Genomic DNA, 6,000 nt, shown 5'->3' with positions numbered 1-6,000 from the left:
TGCAGTCACTGTGTACATACATTACATTACTGATCCTGAGTTACATCCTGTATTATACTCCAGAGCTGCACTCACTATTCTGCTGGTGCAGTCACTGTGTACATACATTACATTACTGATCCTGAGTTACATCCTGTATTATACTCCAGAGCTGCACTCACTATTCTGCTGGTGCAGTCACTCTGTACATACATTACATTACTGATCCTGAGTTACATCCTGTATTATACCCCAGAGCTGCACTCACTATTCTGCTGGTGCAGTCACTCTGTGCATACATTACATTACTGATCCTGAGTTACATCCTGTATTATACCCTAGAGCTGCACTCACTATTCTGCTGGTGCAGTCACTGTGTACATACATTACTGATCCTGAGTTACATCCTGTATTATACTCCAGAGCTGCACTCACTATTCTGCTGGTGCAGTCACTCTGTACATACATTACATTACTGATCCTGAGTTACATCCTGTATTATACTCCAGAGCTGCACTCACTATTCTGCTGGTGCAGTCACTGTGTACATACATTACATTACTGATCCTGAGTTACATCCTGTATTATACTCCAGAGCTGCACTCACTATTCTGCTGGTGCAGTCACTGTGTACATACATTACATTACTGATCCTGAGTTACCTCCTGTATTATACCTCAGAGCTGCACTCACTATTCTGCTGGTGCAGTCACTCTGTACATACATTACATTACTGATCCTGAGTTACATCCTGTATTATACTCCAGAGCTACACTCACTATTCTGCTGGTGCAGTCACTCTGTACATACATTACATTACTGATCCTGAGTTACATCCTGTATTATACTCCAGAGCTGCACTCACTATTCTGCTGGTGCAGTCACTGTGTACATACATTACATTACTGATCCTGAGTTACATCCTGTATTATACTCCAGAGCTGCACTCACTATTCTGCTGGTGCAGTCACTCTGTACATACATTACATTACTGATCCTGAGTTACATCCTGTATTATACTCCAGAGCTGCACTCACTATTCTGCTGGTGCAGTCACTGTGTACATACATTACATTACTGATCCTGAGTTACATCCTGTATTATACTCCAGAGCTGCACTCACTATTCTGCTGGTGCAGTCACTCTGTACATACATTACATTACTGATCCTGAGTTACATCCTGTATTATACCCCAGAGCTGCACTCACTATTCTGCTGGTGCAGTCACTGTGTACATACATTACATTACTGATCCTGAGTTACATCCTGTATTATACCCCAGAGCTGCACTCACTATTCTGCTGGTGCAGTCACTGTGTACATACATTACATTACTGATCCAGAGTTACATCCTGTATTATACTCCAGAGCTGCACTCACTATTCTGCTGGTGCAGTCACTGTGTACATACATTACATTACTGATCCTGAGTTACATCCTGTATTATACTCCAGAGCTGCACTCACTATTCTGCTGGTGCAGTCACTCTGTACATACATTACATTACTGATCCTGAGTTACATCCTGTATTATACCCCAGAGCTGCACTCACTATTCTGCTGGTGCAGTCACTCTGTGCATACATTACATTACTGATCCTGAGTTACATCCTGTATTATACCCCAGAGCTGCACTCACTATTCTGCTGGTGCAGTCACTGTGTACATACATTACATTACTGATCCTGAGTTACATCCTGTATTATACTCCAGAGCTGCACTCACTATTCTGCTGGTGCAGTCACTCTGTACATACATTACATTACTGATCCTGAGTTACATCCTGTATTATACTCCAGAGCTGCACTCACTATTCTGCTGGTGCAGTCACTGTGTACATACATTACATTACTGATCCTGAGTTACATCCTGTATTATACCCCAGAGCTGCACTCACTATTCTGCTGGTGCAGTCACTGTGTACATACATTACATTACTGATCCTGAGTTACATCCTGTATTATACTCCAGAGCTGCACTCACTATTCTGCTGGTGCAGTCACTGTGTACATACATTACATTACTGATCCTGAGTTACATCCTGTATTATACTCCAGAGCTGCACTCACTATTCTGCTGGTGCAGTCACTCTGTACATACATTACATTACTGATCCTGAGTTACATCCTGTATTATACCCCAGAGCTGCACTCACTATTCTGCTGGTGCAGTCACTCTGTGCATACATTACATTACTGATCCTGAGTTACATCCTGTATTATACCCCAGAGCTGCACTCACTATTCTGCTGGTGCAGTCACTGTGTACATACATTACTGATCCTGAGTTACATCCTGTATTATACTCCAGAGCTGCACTCACTATTCTGCTGGTGCAGTCACTCTGTACATACATTACATTACTGATCCTGAGTTACATCCTGTATTATACTCCAGAGCTGCACTCACTATTCTGCTGGTGCAGTCACTGTGTACATACATTACATTACTGATCCTGAGTTACATCCTGTATTATACTCCAGAGCTGCACTCACTATTCTGCTGGTGCAGTCACTGTGTACATACATTACATTACTGATCCTGAGTTACCTCCTGTATTATACCTCAGAGCTGCACTCACTATTCTGCTGGTGCAGTCACTCTGTACATACATTACATTACTGATCCTGAGTTACATCCTGTATTTTACCCCAGAGCTACACTCACTATTCTGCTGGTGCAGTCACTCTGTACATACATTACATTACTGATCCTGAGTTACATCCTGTATTATACTCCAGAGCTGCACTCACTATTCTGCTGGTGCAGTCACTGTGTACATACATTACATTACTGATCCTGAGTTACATCCTGTATTATACTCCAGAGCTGCACTCACTATTCTGCTGGTGCAGTCACTCTGTACATACATTACATTACTGATCCTGAGTTACATCCTGTATTATACTCCAGAGCTGCACTCACTATTCTGCTGGTGCAGTCACTGTGTACATACATTACATTACTGATCCTGAGTTACATCCTGTATTATACTCCAGAGCTGCACTCACTATTCTGCTGGTGCAGTCACTCTGTACATACATTACATTACTGATCCTGAGTTACATCCTGTATTATACCCCAGAGCTGCACTCACTATTCTGCTGGTGCAGTCACTGTGTACATACATTACATTACTGATCCTGAGTTAAATCCTGTATTATACCCCAGAGCTGCACTCACTATTCTGCTGGTGCAGTCACTGTGTACATACATTACATTACTGATCCTGAGTTACATCCTGTATTATACTCCAGAGCTGCACTCACTATTCTGCTGGTGCAGTCACTGTGTACATACATTACATTACTGATCCTGAGTTACATCCTGTATTATACTCCAGAGCTGCACTCACTATTCTGCTGGTGCAGTCACTCTGTACATACATTACATTACTGATCCTGAGTTACATCCTGTATTATACCCCAGAGCTGCACTCACTATTCTGCTGGTGCAGTCACTCTGTGCATACATTACATTACTGATCCTGAGTTACATCCTGTATTATACCCCAGAGCTGCACTCACTATTCAGCTGGTGCAGTCACTGTGTACATACATTACATTACTGATACTGAGTTACATCCTGTATTATACTCCAGAGCTGCACTCACTATTCTGCTGGTGCAGTCACTCTGTACATACATTACATTACTGATCCTGAGTTACATCCTGTATTATACTCCAGAGCTGCACTCACTATTCTGCTGGTGCAGTCACTGTGTACATACATTACATTACTGATCCTGAGTTACATCCTGTATTATACCCCAGAGCTGCACTCACTATTCTGCTGGTGCAGTCACTGTGTACATACATTACATTACTGATCCTGAGTTACAACCTGTATTATACTCCAGAGCTGCACTCACTATTCTGCTGGTGCAGTCACTCTGTACATACATTACATTACTGATCCTGAGTTACATCCTGTATTATACCCCAGAGCTGCACTCACTATTCTGCTGGTGCAGTCACTCTGTGCATACATTACATTACTGATCCTGAGTTACATCCTGTATTATACCCCAGAGCTGCACTCACTATTCTGCTGGTGCAGTCACTGTGTACATACATTACTGATCCTGAGTTACATCCTGTATTATACTCCAGAGCTGCACTCACTATTCTGCTGGTGCAGTCACTCTGTACATACATTACATTACTGATCCTGAGTTACCTCCTGTATTATACCTCAGAGCTGCACTCACTATTCTGCTGGTGCAGTCACTCTGTACATACATTACATTACTGATCCTGAGTTACATCCTGTATTATACTCCAGAGCTACACTCACTATTCTGCTGGTGCAGTCACTCTGTACATACATTACATTACTGATCCTGAGTTACATCCTGTATTATACTCCAGAGCTGCACTCACTATGCTGCTGGTGCAGTCACTGTGTACATACATTACATTACTGATCCTGAGTTACATCCTGTATTATACTCCAGAGCTGCACTCACTATTCTGCTGGTGCAGTCACTCTGTACATACATTACATTACTGATCCTGAGTTACATCCTGTATTATACTCCAGAGCTGCACTCACTATTCTGCTGGTGCAGTCACTGTGTACATACATTACATTACTGATCCTGAGTTACATCCTGTATTATACTCCAGAGCTGCACTCACTATTCTGCTGGTGCAGTCACTCTGTACATACATTACATTACTGATCCTGAGTTACATCCTGTATTATACCCCAGAGCTGCACTCACTATTCTGCTGGTGCAGTCACTCTGTGCATACATTACATTACTGATCCTGAGTTACATCCTGTATTATACCCCAGAGCTGCACTCACTATTCTGCTGGTGCAGTCATTGTGTACATACATTACATTACTGATCCTGAGTTACATCCTGTATTATACTCCAGAGCTGCACTCACTATTCTGCTGGTGCAGTCACTCTGTACATACATTACATTACTGATCCTGAGTTACATCCTGTATTATACCCCAGAGCTGCACTCACTATTCTGCTGGTGCAGTCACTCTGTGCATACATTACATTACTGATCCTGAGTTACATCCTGTATTATACCCCAGAGCTGCACTCACTATTCAGCTGGTGCAGTCACTGTGTACATACATTACATTACTGATACTGAGTTACATCCTGTATTATACTCCAGAGCTGCACTCACTATTCTGCTGGTGCAGTCACTCTGTACATACATTACATTACTGATCCTGAGTTACATCCTGTATTATACTCCAGAGCTGCACTTACTATTCTGCTGGTGCAGTCACTGTGTACATACATTACATTACTGATCCTGAGTTACATCCTGTATTATACCCCAGAGCTGCACTCACTATTCTGCTGGTGCAGTCACTGTGTACATACATTACATTACTGATCCTGAGTTACATCCTGTATTATACTCCAGAGCTGCACTCACTATTCTGCTGGTGCAGTCACTCTGTACATACATTACATTACTGATCCTGAGTTACATCCTGTATTATACCCCAGAGCTGCACTCACTATTCTGCTGGTGCAGTCACTCTGTGCATACATTACATTACTGATCCTGAGTTACATCCTGTATTATACCCCAGAGCTGCACTCACTATTCTGCTGGTGCAGTCACTGTGTACATACATTACTGATACTGAGTTACATCCTGTATTATACCCCAGAGCTGCACTCACTATTCTGCTGGTGCAGTCACTGTGTACATACATTACATTACTGATCCTGAGTTACATCCTGTATTATACTCCAGAGCTGCACTCACTATTCTGCTGGTGCAGTCACTGTGTACATACATTACATTACTGATCCTGAGTTACATCCTGTATTATACTCCAGAGCTGCACTCACTATTCTGCTGGTGCAGTCACTCTGTACATACATTACATTACTGATCCTGAGTTACATCCTGTATTATACCCCAGAGCTGCACTCACTATTCTGCTGGTGCAGTCACTCTGTGCATACATTACATTACTGATCCTGAGTTACATCCTGTATTATACCCCAGAGCTGCACTCACTATTCTGCTGG

The sequence above is a fragment of the Dendrobates tinctorius genome, unplaced genomic scaffold (assembly GCF_039654945.1).
Source record: "Dendrobates tinctorius isolate UK_male_01 unplaced genomic scaffold, ASM3965494v1 ptg000135l, whole genome shotgun sequence".
Classification (NCBI taxonomy): domain Eukaryota; kingdom Metazoa; phylum Chordata; class Amphibia; order Anura; family Dendrobatidae; genus Dendrobates; species Dendrobates tinctorius.
The sequence above is the reverse complement of the archived record's forward strand: the minus strand, read 5'-3'. Positions refer to the sequence as shown.